General features: G+C 35.0%; 1 protein-coding gene across 4 annotated transcripts in view; it reads right to left on the bottom strand.

The window, feature by feature from the left end:
- LOC131667620 (sorbitol dehydrogenase-like) overlaps positions 1-19,687 on the bottom strand; it is a 918,386-nt gene that overhangs the window by 123,060 nt on the left and 775,639 nt on the right. The window lies entirely within an intron of this gene.

Genomic DNA, 19,687 nt, shown 5'->3' on the forward strand with positions numbered 1-19,687 from the left:
GGCTATTCTCACTTTAGATAGTGTCGATGATGCTTCGCATACGGTGGTTGACGAAGTACATTCTCAGAATGACGTACATTTGCCAACGTTAACGACTCTTCCACCGCCTGCATTTTATAAAGCGCTCCTCGAGCTGAATGAGACGAGGAGTCAGATAGATGATTTTCACCATGAGTTGAACAACATCCGAACTGAATATGAAGTTGAGAGAACTTGAGAAGATCCTGGAACATCGTACTTTGAAAAAAAAGGACCTTGTAGCTGAGTTACGTGCACGCAATGCGGACATCATCGAAGGTCGTCGAACGATTGAAAAACTCCAAACAGAACAACAGGCCCTACATCAACAACTCGCTTAGTTGAAAGAACAATTAAACCAGATAAGTCATGATTCTCATATCTCTACACATACATCATCTACACATGACAGCACGACTACGTCTTCGAACAGGTTGATTAGTGATTTGAATATGCTTCTACCATTACCGATTGCCAATTCAAATAGTTCTGCTAGTATAGGGTTAGGTTATAATCTCAAACCTGACGTTTATGATGGTACAACTCCTTTGTCGGAATACTCAAATCAATTTAATTTAATTTCAAAAGCAAATAGTTGGAGTGATGACAAGAAAATAGCATTAGTTGCATCTTTGTACGATAAAGCAAAAAGTGTGTTGACTAATTTCAAAGACACAGAGGTTTTAGATTTTAAGTCATTGTTCGAAAAATAAGAAGCTCGTTTTGGTGAATATTTAGAATCAAATAGTTACTCTTTATTTCAGAATAGGCGATAGAGAGTAGGTGAGGATCTCTCTACGTTAGCAGCTGAAGTTGAAAAATTGATAGCATTAGCTTATCCTGAATGCTCGTTGGAAATTCAAGACAAGATAGCTTGTGCTCAATTTATAGCGAATATAATATAATTTAATATTTATAATAATATATTTTACACGGGAGTTAGATAAGTTCTTCAATTAGAATGTATTACTTCTTTGAGAGTTGCTTTAGCTCGTGCGATAGAAGTGAAGTCGTGTTAAAGAACAGAATAAGGTTTCTACATCACGAAATGTAAAATATGAAAATCCAAATCTTTCGGACAGTAAATCATAAAATGGTAATGCAATTAATAACAAACAGGATCAACCATTTGATTCTCGAGAATAATTGAAAGATATCGAATGTTACGGTTGCCATAAGAAGGGTCATATTCGCTCGCGTTGTCCAGAACAGAGAAACTGAATAATGTTAAATCTCAAAGAGCGGGTTTAGCATATAAGAATAGAGCTCCTTCGAATAAACGTGTTCGTAGAGTTCTTCACAATTTAAAATCTTTAGAATTTGATGGGCAGATTAACAACAAACCATGTATTCTAAAAGTTGATTCAGGATTAGATGTTACCATCTGCAACTCAGCATTTCTTGATTCTCATAGTTGAAAAATTCCTCTTGATAGGAAATCCTTAAAATATCCTACTAGTGGAAATATTTCTGTTAAATGTAGATCAATTGTCAACATTAGGTTAGGTCAGCATTTGATCAGGATGATTGTTTTTATTGCTGGCATTACTGATGATTGTATTCTTGGATGTAATTTTCTAAATAAAACTGGCATTTCAGAATCTATATATAAAAATTTTGAACATACCCCTATTCCTAGCAATGTCAATGAGTTGACATGTAGTAAGATTGTAGATTTTAAACGGGAATTACCAGATTTTTTGAAAGAAGTTTTTGAGAATAGTTCTCAAAAATTAGATGCTTCACAGAAAAAGAAATTTGCTCGAATCATAACTTAATTTTTGGATATTTTCGAAGATTGTGATGTTGCCGGAAAATGTATACTTGTAGAATATTCCATACAACTAAATGATCCACGTTCTATTAAACAACCTATTCGTCCTCTTCCATTTCATTTACAAAGTGAAATCAATCAAATGATCAAAAAAATGCAAGAACAGAAGGTTATTGAATAATCTTCTAGTTCTTGGTATTCTCCAATAATTTTAAAACAAAAGAAAGACAAAACTTGGAGATTTTGTGTTGATTTAGAAAACTAAATGATAGGACGATCAAAGATTCGTATTCATTACCTAGAATAGACAAAATTTGGATAAGTTAGCTGGTAAATCTTGGTTTTCAACACTACATCTTAAGAGTGGATATTGGCAGGTTAAGATTCGTCCAGAAGATAGAGAGAAAACCACTTTTTCTATCGGCAATGGTCTATGGTAATTCATTGTTATGGCTTTTGGTTTGTGTAATGCTCCGGCCATTTTGAACGATTGATGGAAAAAGTGCTTGGTGATCTTCTGCATGATATCTGTTTGATTTATTTAGATGATGTTATGGTTATAGCTAAATCATTCGATGAGATGTTAGATTACTTGCGGAAGATTTTCATGAGACTAAAACCAGCTACCTTGAAGTTGAATAGAAAGAAGTGTACTTTTTTTCAGCTAAATTGAGTATTTAGGACATATCATTTTAGAAGATAGTAAAAAGACAGATCCGAAGAAGATAAAGACTACGGTTAGTTGGCCGATTCTCTTAAATAAGAAACACGTAAAGAGTTTTGTTAGATTATTTTCTTACTATAGACGTTTCGTTGAGAGATTCTTTTCTATTGCTAAATCACTTTATCGGTTTACTGAATTTCATTGGACGAATGATTGTACTGAATCATTCTTGAAATTGAAACAGATTCTATCTACTCCGCCTATATTAGCATTTCCTGAGATAGAATTACCTTTCATTTTAGATACAGATGTCGCTGATCATGGAACAGGTGCTGTTTTATCTCAAAATCGTGATGGAATAGAAAAATTTATTGCATATTTTAGTTGTGTTCTGTTAAAAGCAGAAAGAAATTATTGTGTTACTCGGCGAGAATTGTTAGCAGTATTAGATAGCCATTTTATTAATGGTATTAGTTAGCCATTTTCATCACTACTTGTGTAGTAAATGATTCTTCGTTTGAGCTGATTATTCAGCATTAACATGACTTTTTTCTTTCAAGAATTTAAATGGTCAATTAACAAGATGGGTCATAAAGATTATTTTTTTTATTTAACGTCGCTCTATTTATGCTCCATCAGTGCTCATCATCGACGGAGGCTTGCAATGTGTTTGAGAACAAAGCACATAAAACTTTTTTCAGTGGTGTTTGTATCAATCAGCAGGGACTGGGAATCGAACCCGGGCCTACCGGACGCGAGTCCGTCGCCCTATCGATCGAGCCATTGCAGGTCTTTGATCATAAAGTTAGATCAATATAGTTTCCAAATTTTACATCGTAAAGAAACTTCTCATCGTAATGCAGATGGTCTTTCAAGACGTTCTTGTGATGATTCCCGTTGTTAATATTGTCACATTGTAGAATCTAGATATGTAAATGATGATTGTGTTAGAAGAATTGCATTCGAGAAAACCTCTCATGTTATTTGGCGTGATCGTTAACGTCAAAATGACGTTATCCGAGTCATTTTAAATAGTAAGAAAAAAGGAGTTAAGCTGATGTGTCAAAATATTTCTTCTAATCATGAATACATGAAAATGTATTCGGCTCAATGGGATTTATTAGTTGTCGTGAGTGATGTTCTATGTAGGGAATGGATTCCATCTAATCTCACATCAAAACTTCTTCAATTAGTTGTTGCAAAAACTTATATCAACACTTTCCATTTTAGAAGAAGCTCATCATTCCCCATCTGGTGGTCATTTTGGTGTTAATAAAACATTACAAAAAATTCGAGAAAAATTTTATTCGGCTTCTTGTAAAAAAAAAGATGTTGAAAATAAATTCCTTTAAGTTGTAACGGATTATTTCACTAAATGGGTTGAAGCTATTCTCCTTTCTAACATGCGAACAAAGACTGTTGCAGAAGTATTTGTTCATGAGATTGTGTGTAGGTATGGGATTTCTCTTGAAGTTCACACAGATCAGGGTCGAAATTTTGACGCTAGGTTAGTGATGGAATTAGCACATTTGCTAGGAATTCAGAAGACTAGGACTACACCATTACACCCACAGTCGAGCGGACAAGTAGTACGACAAAATAGGACGATTCTTGACTATTTGTTTAAATTTGTATCAGACAATCAAAAAGATTGAGATTGTTGGGTTTCACTGTATCTTTTAGCTTACCGATCCTCGACACATTCGACAACAGCAGTTAGTCCAGCTAAGATGTTAATTGGTAATGATCTGCTATTGCCGTTAGATTTAATACGTGGTTCTCCACCTTACAAGGATGGACCCATGGATATTAACACCTACATGAAAAAACTGATGATTAAACTCAACAATATATACCACTTTACAAGACGAAACATCAGAAATTCATCCTTTCGTACGAAGAAAATCTACGATAAAACAGCCCGACACCTTCAGTTTCTTGATGGTCAGAAAGTTTGGTTTTACAATCCTCAAAGATTCAAAGGAAAAACACCAAAGCTTCATAGTAGCTAGGAAGGATCATGCAAGATTGTGAAGAATATTAATGATGTTGTTTATTGCATACAGAAAACATTGAAACACAAAAAGAAATTTGTTCACATTGATCGTTTGGCCACGTATCACGATCGATAATCATCTTACTGCTTTGATCACGGTTTTTTTGAGTCGTGGTTTTTGCCGTGAGTCGTTGGACGAATGTCAGAGAAGGAACATAGGCGTGGATCCACGACGCGTCATTCCCCTCTCTTGTTCAAAGATTTTTATCGAAGTTTCGACAAGTTTTAGAAAAATCATAATGATGATGTTACTGGTGATATACAAGAAAAATATCAACTTACAAAAGACGGGCCCTCTGGCTGATTTCCAGAAGAGCATCCCGCTTGTTTAGAAGATTGAATTTCTAGATTCAAGATTTTCTGATTTAATGATGGTTTTTGAATTATTCTGCTATTAAGAGACGGGCCCTTCGACCGGATTAGTCCAAGGATCAGTCCTCTTGAGAGTTAGAAGATTTTAAGTGGATTTTAAGATGATTTTAGGAGGCGACCTGCCTTTCGTTTTTTTTAGATTGTCGGGACGACAAACTGAAAGAAGAGGGAGTAATGTAGAATATTTGTTTGGTTCGATTCATTACTAACTTCACTGTTGTTTGTATTTCTGTTGTTAACGATTTGTTAACGTTAGTGTGTTAACCTGGATGAATAAACAAACGTCTTTCTAACAATTGTGTTTTTATTATTATCATTGTTTGAGTGGTTGCTATTTATACCTCGCGGATTTCTGGAGAAAGGATCAATTATATCCCCCGCCACGATTTTCCAAGGTTTGCAAATCGCGTTGCTTCCTATCGATTCATAGGGTTGCCGTTACTCTAGTTTGATTCGTTGGTAAACCTGACGACTCCGCTCGTATTCCCTGGTATCTTCTCGTAGTATTTAGGCCAATAGTAAGTCTGACTTACTCTGAAAAGGTCTTTTCGCGTCCCAAATGTCCCGCTGTTTGCGTATTATGACATTCGTATAGGTCGCGCTTCGTATCAGAACACGAGACTACTAGTTTCTACGCATCGTTGTTATCAACCAATCCATCGAAATTTTCATCCAGCTTTTCATAATACAGTTGGTCGCCTGTCAATTTCCAAGTAGAGAAATTCCCCGAACAGACAGGCAATTTTTGACATTTCTCCGTATACCATCCATCTCTTGTATCGGTACAATCGATTGCGCTAATTTTGGGCTCGCAATAACGCAGCCGGTGCAAGATTGTCAGTAACTTTCCGATAATCGATGTCGAACGTATGAACTTGCAGTTATAAAGCCGAACGTGCTAGTCTTTCCGTTGGATTTTTGAGATTATATAAACATTTAAGGCTGTGGTGATCAATCACTACCTTAAACCAGTATACCTCAATGTACAACCTAAACTATTAGATTATCCAGACGATCGCCAAACACTTTCACTCAGTTGCGCAGTAACTCCTCTTTGTGGACTAGTTTTTCCGTTGACTTACTACAGTAGTACTGCTTCGACAACTATGAGGATCGTTTGAAAAGTCCGTGCAAAAATAAAAACTGCTTGATTTTTTTTAATAAATCTTTTTTATTTTTCAACATAGTCTCCTTTTAGTCTTATACACTTCATCCAACGCTGCTCTAGTTTGTTAATCCCTTCCAAATAATAGGATTTGTCCAAGTGTGTAAAATAGGCATTCGTTTTTGCAATCACCTCCTCGTTTGAATAAAATCTTTTCCCCGCCAGCCATTTTTTCATATTAGGGAACAAATTGTAGTTCGATGAAGCCAAGTCTGGAGAATAGGGGGGATGTGAAACGAGTTGGAACCCTATCTCCATCAGTTTTGCGGACACAACTGCTGAGGCGTGAGCTGGCGCATTGTCGTGGTGGAAGAGGACTTTTTTGTGGGCCAATCATGGACGTTTCTCTAGCAACTCGGTTTTCAAACGATCCAATAACGATGAATAATATTTGCCTGTAATAGTTTTACCCTTTTCCAGATAGTCGATGAAGATTATTCCTTGCGAATCCCAAAAGATAATCGCCATAACCTTCCTGGCCGAAGGAATTGTCTTCGCTTTTTTTGGAGCAGATTCCTCCTTGGTAACCCATTGTTTAGACTATTCTTTGGTCTCAGGAGTGTAGTGATGTATCCATGTTTCATCTACAGTGATGAAACGACGCTTAAAGTCTTGCGGATTTTGCTGGAACAGCTGCAAACCATTTTTGCAACTTCACACGATCTCGTTTTGGTCAATCGTGAGCAATCGCGGCACCCATCTAGCGGATAGCTTTTTCATGTCCAAATATTGGTGCAAAATATTATGTACCCGTTCGATCGAGATGCCTACAGTACTAGAAATCTCACGCACCTTCACTCTTCTGTCAGCCATCACCATATCATGGATTTTATCAATGATTTCTGAAGTCGTAACCTCAACAGGGCGTCCAGAACGTTCAGCATTTTTTGTGCTCATATGGCCACTCCGAACTTTTGAATCCACTTATAAACCATTCTAATCGAAGGTGCACAATCACCATAATGTTTATTAAGCTTCTGTTTAATCTCCTGAGGCGTTTTGCCTTTGAAAAAGTAATGTTTAATCAATGCACGAAATTCTTTTTCGTCCATTTTTTTACAACCACTCGATTTCTTTGATTGAAACGAATGTAAAACGCAAAGTAATTGGCCGATCTGGCTGAAACTTGGTGTGTGCTCTTCCAAGATATGCCACTAGCTGAAAATAGCCTTGATATGCACTAGTAGCGCCATCTCTCTGACTTTGCACGGACTTTTCAAACGACCCTCGTATAGTGCTGGGATCCTTCTCGATGACGAAGAAATCTTTTGGTTCTGAGGGTCGTAGATAGGATGCCGATATCATAAGAGCCTTGATATTTTGCAAAGCATCTTGTTGTTCAAACTCCTATTTGAACGCTTCGTCTTTTCCTGTCAATTTCGTCAAGGACTGCGTCAATTTCGATAGAAACCTCCGTTACCACGTCATAGTTTCCAGAAACGTGCGCAGCTGCTTAATGTTCTGGAATCATGGATATTAGGTCACTACGCGTATCCTTTTCGGGTCTGGCCTCACGCCTCCGCGATTCACAAATTGCCCAAGGTACTTTCAGCCTCCGAGGTTCCGAACGCACTTTTGTGTTTGTTTATAGAAAGACCTATTTCAATCACCCGCTCAAGAACCCGGCTCATGTGTCGCACATGTTCATAGCACATGGTGAAAGAGAGAGATTGCAGGTCGAAACCGGCATTCGTGAACGGATTCTCGATTCGGTTGATTAACCCAATTTTTAAATATTTCAGTGAATATGGATGCAAATTTTCCTCAATATTTCTAAAATATTTTTGATAAAACTACTGTAATTTTTATTAAAATAATCCAGGTTAATTTCAAGATTTATAGCAACAACATTTTCTTATATATTCCCGCAGCTCAAATTGCGCCGACATAAAAATATTTTCAAAATATTTCAGTGCAACATTTTGTACATATTTGAAACCTTGCAATTAAATCATGCAGAAATATTTCAGCAATATTTTATTCTATATATATTTGGGTAAAGCTTGTGGAGGCTGATTCACCGTACCAACATCCCGCGACACGACAGCACCTACGGAAACAGTCGCTCACGCCGCACAGTGACAACACTAACTTACCGGCGGATATTTTAAGTCTGATCTCTGGAGCGCATGCATGCCTTGATGTCTCTCACCAAAAGATTGAAAATAATTTATTGTAATTACATAAAAGTTTTAATAAATATTCATTTAGTCAATTAGCTTGGAGTCTTGACAATTTCTTTTCATCCGAAAACGTCGCAATAAGCATATCTAAAACAGTTCAACATACTTGTTTTTCTAAATTAATTGAATACTTGATCAGAATACCATATATGAAATTATTTTGGTAGTGACTTTGTTATAAAAAGAGAATGACTTTGTCGGGTAAATAATTAGCCGAGCAATGGGAGCTGCAGTGTTATTGAATATTATCATGCGTGTGTAATAGAAAGTACGTGAATTCGCTACTACACGTGAAGAGGTGTGGTAGCGAAGTAAATCCGATTCTCAAATTATAATATATGGACGAAAATAGTACTAATTCTAATAGTCCTCAATAGCAAAGTAGTCAAGTATCGATTTAGTAATAGGAAGAAAGTAGATTCAATCATTGCTTAACTCGATTTCTTATTTCTTAATAATAATATAAAATATTCTGTATCTTTTGTTATTTATAGTTATAGAATAATAAAAAACTGATTATTATTTTAACGATGAACGTCATATTCGCGTGTGATCTCTCCTCAAAAAAAAGAGGCATCCTCAGCGAGCGAACATCCAGAGACACGAGACATTAAGAATATCCTCTTCCAAGTATATCAGCCATCATAGGAATTGCAGGAGTACCGGTAGTCTTTCTCGATTGAGAAATCCTGAGCGACGGCAAAATCGCAGATATCGCTAGGTAAACTGGCCAGTTCCGCGCAAAACACGCACGCGATACGTCATTGTCCTACGCACGTCATATAAGGCATAACCCGCGGTAGATTACCGACCGATCTTGCGCGAGCTCGGAAACCACGATGACATAATTGTGAGCGTGTTATAGCACATTCGGGGATGAACGATTGCCACGTGCACGTGGCAGCGAAAAAAATGACGGCTTCTGTACCTGCCACGTGCTAGGAATTATTATTGTTGCGCAGATCTCAATTTATAAACGAACCGTCAACTAATAAATAATACTGTTCTGACAATAAAGGACAACTTATGTTAATCATTGACTGATCCTTCAGAAGCGCCTATTCCCATCTCATACTCATATGTCCGTTTCTATTATACGCCTTTGCGTTTTCCCATCTATTTTCAGCTAGCTGAATTTAGCTATACTTCTGAGCGAGGCTGAGACTGCCCAAGAAAAATAACTGCAGCAATTAACGCGGACTTCGTCCGAAAACAAGGGCACACGCCCAACGTTAGGTCACAGTGTAAGGTTCAACGCAGAGGGAGCGTTCGTGGCTACTCATGGCAGCAACCCTCAGTAAGCGTATAAAGCGCCGCTAAAGTGTGTGCATACGAAGACGCTTACACGCAAACCTATGCACCGTGTAGCCCATTAAATATCTACCTCGTTACATATATTAATAAATAAATTCTATGCTTCTTACAAATGACGTCATTTTATGATGGAGATGATGTCATTGTGTCCTACCAAAATTCTTTGGTTTAGAGAAATAATGTCATTTTCAAAATCATGGTAAAATTTAAGTCAATTCTTCATACGAATTTCTCAGCCTGCAGAAAATGACGTCAGCACAAAATGACGTAATTAAATGATATCAATTTTGGTCATAAATTGTGAACCGAATCAATGACGTTATTAAAAGATGCCTATTAATGAAGTTTTTTAATTACGTCATTATTTTCAACAGAATTCAAATTACACAGAAATAAAAATATTTTAGTAATATTTCAATGAAAAATTATAGAAATATGTCAAACCATCCAAAAAACCATGCTAAAAACTTGCAACAATATTTCATGCTATGTGGAATATAAATGAACGTTTTCTTTAATTTATATGTTATTTTAGTTTTGTTATTTACCTGCACAGTTACTAAAATGTAATACTGAATGTACATATTGCGTTCGATACGAATATAAAAATTTTTTTTTTAATTTAAGCAATATAAAGAAAATAATAAACATATTGGATAGATAAATTTGAAGTAATTTGTACTAATAATACGCAAAAATATTTCAATAACAAAAAGTTACGGGATTTTTAAGACAAAAAATTTTTTTTTCAAAAATGCACTTCCTTAAAAGGAATTCATTTTCTGCAGAAAAATACATATGTTCACATTTTTAATAAAATAGATTTCAAGAACTCTACTACGAATAACATAAAACCTATATTATCGCGTCGAAAAAAATATCGAATTATAAAAATGCTCCAAGATATTGCCGATTGAAATATGAAAAAATTAATTCTTTCCTTTTGCCATTATATAGAAAAACAATAACAGCATTTATCATTTTGGTTATTGTTAAAATTAATTTATCAGGAACGAAGGATGATTCATGAAAGTAATGATTTATAACTAGAGCTTACTTGCTTAACATCCAAGTAGGCTGAAAACTGTAATCTCAAACTTATCAGCAATTAACCCACCATTGGTAGGTCTCGGTTCGACCTTCACCTTTGATATTATTGCATCAAGGTAATAACTATAACCTTGATGCAATAACATCACAGGTTATAAGTTGCTCACTCTAATAGTTGTTTCGAACTTTAAAGAAAATCTAAACTAGCAAAATATTTGAGCCTAATAACATGAAAAAATAGGGTTTATTGTACTTTTTATTTAAAATGTCTCAAAACCTTCAGAGATTTATATTTCCGTTCATGGGTGTAAAATTTATTAACCAGTGTAATATAAACATGATATATCATACTTATATTTAATTGAATTTTTTATAATTTTCAGTTCTACAATTAATTTTATTATCAAATTTACAGAAAAAGTGCTAAAAGCAAAAAATCATGTTTTTAGTGGCTTTTTGCTTTAGTGCATTTCAGCGGAATTATATGTTGAAACTAATAGTACCAGTGTATTACATATATGAAAAATATATCGAAGAAATATACTTCACTTAAATCATTAGTATTATTGTACAATGAGACATTTCAATTTCCAACCATTAATGTTCCGCATGCTGTGTATGGGTAATTCAAGGTCTCATGTTTAATTTCCAATTTTTCGCTACATAATGATAATGACATACGATATGATCGATAGTACATATTTTCTATGTATTGTTTGCGTAGAATACGATGATTTTGTAAACTTTATTATACCTTTATCTGGTTGAACTATAGTACTCACAGAACAGAGCCGGGTGAAACAAACACAATAGGATCATTATTAAGTAGACTATTAAATTTATCTCTAATACTATTTAATATCTCTATAAGATCATCTGGTGTAACTTCGTCCTAGAAAATATAGAATCTTCAACATCATTTTCATAACTTATGCTCATATTATCATTATTTTCGTCGACTAAAAGAGCATCGTTTAGTTATCTGAAGAATAAATTTTTTTGTATGCAATACTCTGCATGATTTAAAAAACTATTGAAATATCGGATATATCAGGAAATATTTTATTCATATCTTTCGAAATCTTCCTTAGCTCCTTACTGATGTGTCCTGTAAGATTGAATGGAGTCGCACACCTATCTCTATGTCTTTTTTTAGAAGGCCAAGACATGACTTGAAAATATCAAAATAAGCAAGAAGAAAAGGAATTATACAGTGTAAAAATCTTTTATAAAATATTATTAAAAAGATGAACGGAACAATGCAGATGAAAATAAGCACTGAAAGTTTTACTAATTAATTATCCTTAAAAAGACTATTGGAGAGTAAACCTGCAGTGAAAAAATCACTGATGAATTTGCTCACCAACTATTCTGAAACGAATTGTTGAAGAACGCAGATAAAAATTAGCAATGAATTCAAATTAAATCAAATGTCACAGTGACCAAATAAATTAAATCGAATTTTGTGTCTCATCTTTCTATACTTACTGATACAGTTCTCTTGCGGATAGATACATTATGTATGCACCACCTCGTGATGGTAATTAGAGATTAATATTATACTGACAAGGAAGGTACACCAAGTGTAAGTAACCGATTTCGATGAAACTTTGATATGTGGTAGAGGACTGAAAAATAGTCAACACGTATTTTTTTATGTGCTAATACGTGGTTTAAAGGGGTGAAAACTGCTCCTACAGTTCATCCCCGAAAATCGTGTCTTTGATATGTCTCTTCTTCTAAATAAGATATTCTCTTGGAACCAACTGGATATTCATTGTTACTCAATAACAGTCTCAGGTAGCGTACCAAAGCTCCAGAGGGTTGCAACCCTTACTTTTATTAGGATGGAAGTGATTTTTTTTCCAACATTTTTATCTATCAATATTGTGAATTTAATTCAATCCTCTTCTAACTTTTTTATTTAGAAGGGCATCAAGAATCAAGGTTGACGCGTTTTATATTTTTTTCTAATTTGAGGTTAAACTACCCTTTAATTAATTTTTTTATTTTCATTGAAACTAAGCGCTTTGAGTTAACTGTATAAGTGAAATTGATGTAACTAACATTGAATCTGTTCATATACTATGCACAACTAACAAAAAGCCAGAAGTATTCATTCGTGAAGCAAAGAAACCATTTAAGGGGTGGAAACTAATCATCACGTTCACCCTCAAGAACCGTTCTTTCAGTATATCTCCTTTTCTATAAAACATTTTTTTTTAAACCAACTGAAAATTATTTGTTACTATGTCACAATGTTATAAGTTATACCACGAATCCAGGGGTTTGCATTTCTTATTTTTCACAAGGGTGAAAGTATTTTTTTTAATTTTATTCTTGTAAACTAAATGAAACTTCTTTTATTCGGAAGGACATTGAAAACTACAGGTAATGTATTTCGAATTTTCTTTTTAAATTATATATACTACTGTGGGCAAAAAGTAAGGTGAATTTTCAATTTAAACTTCGCGGGCTTAACATTTCGGGCTAGTTCTTTTTTTCTTGAGTTGGTAGGACTGCGAATGACATCTGGGACAAATTTCATGTCAATGTCATCATCAGTAATATATTAACGCTTCTGTTTACCAAACGACCAAGAGTGCATGTTTCGATTTTTACAATGTCTGATTTAATTGAGCAAAGAAGTGCCATCAAATTTTGTTTGCGGAATGAAATTTCGGCTGCGGAAACGTTGAGGATGTTGCGGAAGGCCTTTGGTGATTCTACCATGTCGCAGAAAAATGTTTATAAGTGGTACAAAGACTTCAAAGAGGGTCGAGAACGTGTTGATGACTTGGAGCGCTCCGGACGTCCATCGACGTCAACAGATGACCAACACGTCAATAAAGTGAAGGAATTAGTGCTCGAAAATCGTCGGTTGACTGTTAGAGACCTTACTGATATGATCGGAATATCAGAAGGATCTGTGAAAACAATTTTGAAAGACCATTTGGGCCTACGAAAAGTCAAATCTCGTTTGGTACCGAAAACGCTCAATTTCTTGCAAAAAAGTCGCCGCGTTGATGTGTGTGAAACAATGCTTTCTGACTATCAGGACAAGCTCAAATGCATGATTACGGGAGATGAGACTTGGATTTATGCTTACGACCCTGAAACAACCGACCAATCAAGCGAATATCGTGCTAAAGGCGAGGCCAAACCGAAAAGAGCACGTCAAAGTCGTTCAAAAATCAAGGTCATGATGACAGTTTTCTTCGATTTTCGTGGTGTGGTGCACTATGAATTCCTTCCACCCGGCCAAACTGTTAATAAGGAATATTATTTGAGCGTTATGCGTCGTTTGCGTGAAGCAATTCGTCTAAAAAGACCAGAATTATGGGCCAACAACTCTTGGTTTTTGCATCACGATAATGCACCATCTCACACTGCACTCGTTCTTCGTGACCATTTCGCCAAAAATTCGACGCATATCGTTCCGCAACCACCGTATTAGCCTGATTTGGCTCCGTGTGACTTCTGGCTATTCCCAAAACTCAAGAGACCACTCCGGGGAACGCGTTTCGAGTCGATTGAGGAGATAAGAGCTGAATCGAAGAAGGCGCTGATGGCTATACCGGAAAGGGACTATTTGGCATGTTTCGAGGATTGGAAAAAACTTTGGCATAAGTGTATTTTATCGGGAGGGGATTACTTCGAAGGGGATGACATTGATGTAGAAGAATAAATAAAGATTTTTCATTTTACAAACAAATTCACCTTACTTTTTGCCCACAGTAGTAAGACGGAAAGTCCTTCTTCAGTTAAATAAATAGTTTCCTTTTAACAAATAGCTATGATAACCGCTTTGAACGAAATTTCAATCTAAAGAAGGCCTAAAATAATGAGAAATGTATATCGATATATATCAATAGCACATTCAAAGCGGTAAAAACTACCATCAAATTTCACTTCTAAAATCAGATTTTCATTAGATTACTCTATTTCTATAGAATATTTTATAAACCTTTAAATACCCAATACTTATACGATGATACTTTTCTAAAAAATTTCTTCCATCAAAACGAATCTTTCTCCAATTCAAACAATATATAAAAATTAGTTATTTGTATCATTAAACATATTCAAAGATAATAAAAATATGTTTTATAGTTATTAATTTCTTTAAATTAAATATTAAAAAAGGAAGGTCTCATTTTGTAGCCAACAATATTCTACATTCTTTAAATATTGTAACTGTTGTAACGGGGTAGATACCGTTTAATTATTTTTATTCGCGCGGATTCATTAGAGGGCGAATGTAATCATCTATGCTCAATACGCAATCCGGAGAGCATGGGGAAACGGGTGTCAGTCAACCGATAGATCTATTAATCTACGAGAAAGTGAGTGGAAGCAATATGAAATAAGAGAGTCGAGAGCACTTGTTAATGACTCGAACAGAACCTTTTATTATCTATTATATGCTACATCAGGTCGGCCCGCGTGTTTGTTTACTTCGACGCTCGCACTACGACAATATGCAGTGTCGGAACGCTCGCTGCTCTTTGTTAGAAGAGTTATTACATGCACGCTTGAGATATCGGAAAATTGATCGTTATATATGCAATTATATCGCGACCGCGAAATTAAGCTGGCCAGCTTACCTTTATATTGCAGACGTACGAGATGGACAATGGCGAGTCGCACAGCGAGAAGATTGTTCGTGTTTGTGTGGCGGATCGCGAATTCGCGTACACGCGGTTTCGCCCTCGATGGCGAAATCTCACACACACTCTTTCGATCTCGTTGAGGACGACGTTTCTCCGTCGGCTCGGATCTCTCCCTTCTACAGATGTATGGCACTTCGGCAACAGCAATCACTATTAGCTGACACTGATCTGGACGTTCCTCTCTCGTTCTTTTTGGCGTTAACGGCACACGGATCGGTAATAGCAAAAATGATAAGCGGGCGAGCGTGATGGCGGTCAATGCTTCACTGGTTCAAATTTAAGCGCGCGTGTTCCGTCTGCTCACGTGCCGCATTCCTTCGTTACGTTCCTAATCTCCCCAGTAGGTGCTGCCCCCGCGAGCAGCAATTAGGTTACGTTATTAGCGCTAATTCGACGTTTACCGTCACACTGTAAAAAGCAGTAAAGTTAATAATAATTACGTTTATAATTATTTATGCGAACAATTAATTACTTCAACATTATTATGACCATAAGTTGCATTACATTAATATTATTATTAACATAAGATTCATATTCGGAAGAAATGAGTTTTCTGGTGTGAGTCATTGGAATGTTTTCAACTTATTTATCTGCTAAAAATGAGCAGGTTTCATCATCATGTTCTTACTACGTATATTTTTATTCGGTGCCAGTCAATCGAATGTTTAGTTGTAAGTCGGTGCTCTTCTGCGAAAGAAATTCTTGCGAAACATTAGAAAAAAATATATACATATTTATATTATTTCAAGTCTCAAAAAAATTTCGAGAGTAGTAACGCATGTAAGTTTTAGGTCATATATTTCAGTCATGTGAAAAATATTATATTGATGAGAGAATGCTACATATGGATTTTGAATTGGAATATCTGTAGAAATAAATGAACTAAATCAGGCATTCTACATGTTCGTATTGAAAATAACTTTCGTATTCATCTTTGATTTTCAACAATCTTTGTCTCAAAAAATTTTTGTTTTTCTCTGTTTGTGTGAATAATTCTTTTTTCTTAATTTATATATAATGTAAGTTTATTTTTGATATTGTCTCTTCAAGTTATTTTCTAGTTAAATTATTTATGGAGTACATGCGTAAATATAATATTCTTCATCAACTAATTATGAACCTAGATAACATAAGTAGAAAATTTTTCTTGTATTTATAATTATTTTTACCAGCATTTTATGTTTATTTTAGCATTCAAAATGAAAATCAATCCTCTAAACGTGATAAATATGCTACTCGCTTATTTTTACATATTGAAGAAAGTAATTATAATATTAAGGAAGTGGAAATTAAAGATCTTTTACAGTCAATATTATTAGATTTGACGAACTCAAGTAATAATGTTAATTCGATTGTAGAAACTGCTTTAGATTACCAAGAAGAATTTAAGGAAACTAATGCTATTATTGTCGAGGATATTGATCTAAACACACTTCTTGTTGGTCCTGAATTTCCGACAGACGATTGCAAGAGCCAAAGTGAGCCATTGAGTTTCGAATACAAGAATAAAGCTGTGGAGTTTTGGAGGAGTGGAAAAGGAAAGCGAAATTTGTCTCTTAAAACAGTAAAAAGTCGGTTTCGTAAAGTCACCGTTCAGTGAAAAATAAGATTCAACCCCCTAGATCCGTGGTATAACTTATAACATTGTGACATGGTAACAAATAATTTTCAGTTGGTTTCAAGAAAAAATGTTTTATAGAAAAGGAGATATACTGAAAGAACAGTTCTTGGAGGTGAACATGATGAGTAGTTTCCACCCCTTAAATGGTTTCTTCGCTACACGAATGAATACTTCTGGCTTTTTGTTAGTCGTGCACATTATACTGAACAGATTCAATGTTAGTTACATCAATTTCATTTATACAGTTAACTCATAGCGCTTAGTTTCAATAAAATAAAAAAATTAATTAAAGGATAGTTTAACCTTAAATTAGAAAAAAATAAAAAACGCTTCAACCTTGATTCTTGATGCCCTTCTAAATAAAAAATTTAGAAGAGGATTGAATTCACAATTTTGTCAGACAAAAATATAGAAAAAAAATCACTTCTACCCTTATAAAAAGTAAGGGTTGTAACCCTCTGGAGTTTTGGTACGCTACCTGACACTGTTATTGAATAACCATGAATATCTAGTTGGTTTCAAGAGAATATCTTATTTAGAAGAAGAGACATATAAAAAAAACGATTGTCGGAGGTGAACTTTAGGGGCAGTTTTGACTCCTTTAAACCACGTATTAATACATAAAAAAATACATGTCGACTATTTTTCAGTGCACTACCATATATCAAGTCATCGAAATCGGTTACTTACACTTGGTGTACCTTCCTTGTGAGTGTTAAAATAAAATGCCGTAAATTTCTATAACTTTTCATCTGCTGTTTTGTGTATAAAAAAATTATTCGATTGTTTCTAAAATTCATATTCCGCGGTAATTTTTCCCGCTCTTTTCAAATATAACTTCAGAATGAATCTATCTAGCGCCATTTTTTTGATACGGCGTCTAAACACTAAAAAAACACTGAAATAAATTTTTTTTCCACAAATAATTATACGTTTTAGTATGAATCCCTTAAGGCCTAATTGCGATACTCAAAAATCCGTGGCATATTATATTTCTCTTAAAGATAGTGCCAATCGCAAAGTTAAAATTGAAATGACGGATCCAAAATGACAGCTTAAATAAAATAAAATAGTTCAATTTTAAAAATCGTTATATAGAGATTTTTGGGGACGCTATACGCGATTCTAAAGTGAGATTTGCCAAACTCCAAATGGCGGATTCAAGATAGCGGACCGAATTTGATAAATTAAACCGATTCATACCAATATCGGTAATAACTCAATAACCCAATATCGGTATAGAGGGGTTTTTGGGATCGTTGATTTCGAATCTAAAGTCATATTTTCAAAATTTAAGATGACATATCCGAGATAGCGGACTAAATTTAAAAAAATTAATCGATTCGTACAAAAATAAGATCTTGGGATATATATAGTTTTTTTGGGGCACTGATAACACAAAATAACCCAATAACAACGGTTGTGTTGTGATTTTTTATTTCTTACAATCTGAGTTGACATGTCTGTCATAGCTTTTTGAAAAAAATACGCTAATATTATCACTTTTTGACTAATTTATTCCTTCATTGTATTGATCAAATTGCAATACAAATTAATTATGTATTATTGAGAAAAAATAACCTAGACGGTAATGCCCTCAAAAACTTTTTTATATTTAAATCATTTTTTATAGCTAAATAAATATAAATGAAATATGAACATTTGTTGGAGGACATTGCCGTCTGGCATGATCCATTTATCAATTTCTTTTCAGAATTAACCACCATATTGGATCCGACATTTTCATTATGTGTATATCACTGACATCATATTCCTGATTATAGTCCCTAAAAATCCCTATACGAGGTGTGTTCAAAAAGTAAGGTGACTTTTCAAATTTCACGGGCAACGTACTTTTGATTATCGATTTTTTTGTTTTGTTATGTTGGTACACTCTTCCCGAACATCTGTACCAAGTTTCAAGTGTATAGCATTTTTTGTTTGGTTGTGAGAGGCGTAAAGGTTATAAGTGTTTTGCGTGCTCGGCGATTTCTTGCTATCGAAAAATATGGATCAAAGGATTTGCATCAAATTTTGTGTAAAAAATAAAATAAAGTGCTCCGAAACACTTGAAATGTTGACGGTGGCATACGGTGACACTGTTCTGAGTGAAAAAAAATGTTTACAAGTGGTACAAACTCTTCCAAGATGGCCGGGAAGATGCCAATGACGAGCCTCGCTCTGGACACCCAAGCACGTCAACAACTGATGAAAACGTTCAAGCAGTGAAGAAAATTGTTCTGGAAAATCGTCGAATCACTATCAGAGAAGTTGCGGAGGATGTTGGTATATCGCTTGGCTCGTGCCATGAAATTTTTTCTAACATTTTGGGCATGAGACGTGTGTCAGTGAAGTTTGTTCCGAAATTGCTTAATTTTGACCAAAAGAACCGTTGCATGAGCATCGCTCAAGAACTGTTGAATGACGTCAGCGACAATCCAAATTTACTCAAAAGGGTCATAACTGGTGAAGAATCATGGGTATATGGTTATGATATCGAAACCAAAGTCCAATCGTCCCAATGGAAGAGCCCAGATGAGCCAAGACCGAAAAAAGCACTCCAAGTTCGATCAAATGTCAAAGTTTTGCTCACTGTTTTTTTCGATTACCATGGTATGGTGCATCAGGAGTTCTTACCATATGGACGTACGGTCAATAAACAGTATTATCTTGAAGTTATGCGCCGTTTGCGAGAAGCAATACGAAGAAAACGCCCAGAATTGTGGAAAAACACATGGCTTTTGCATCACGATAATGCCACTGCTCACTCATCTTTGCTTGTGAGAGATTTTTTGGC

Source organism: Phymastichus coffea, unplaced genomic scaffold (assembly GCF_024137745.1).
Source record: "Phymastichus coffea isolate CEN01 unplaced genomic scaffold, Cenicafe_Pcof_1.1 PCOF00005, whole genome shotgun sequence".
Classification (NCBI taxonomy): Eukaryota; Metazoa; Arthropoda; class Insecta; order Hymenoptera; family Eulophidae; genus Phymastichus; species Phymastichus coffea.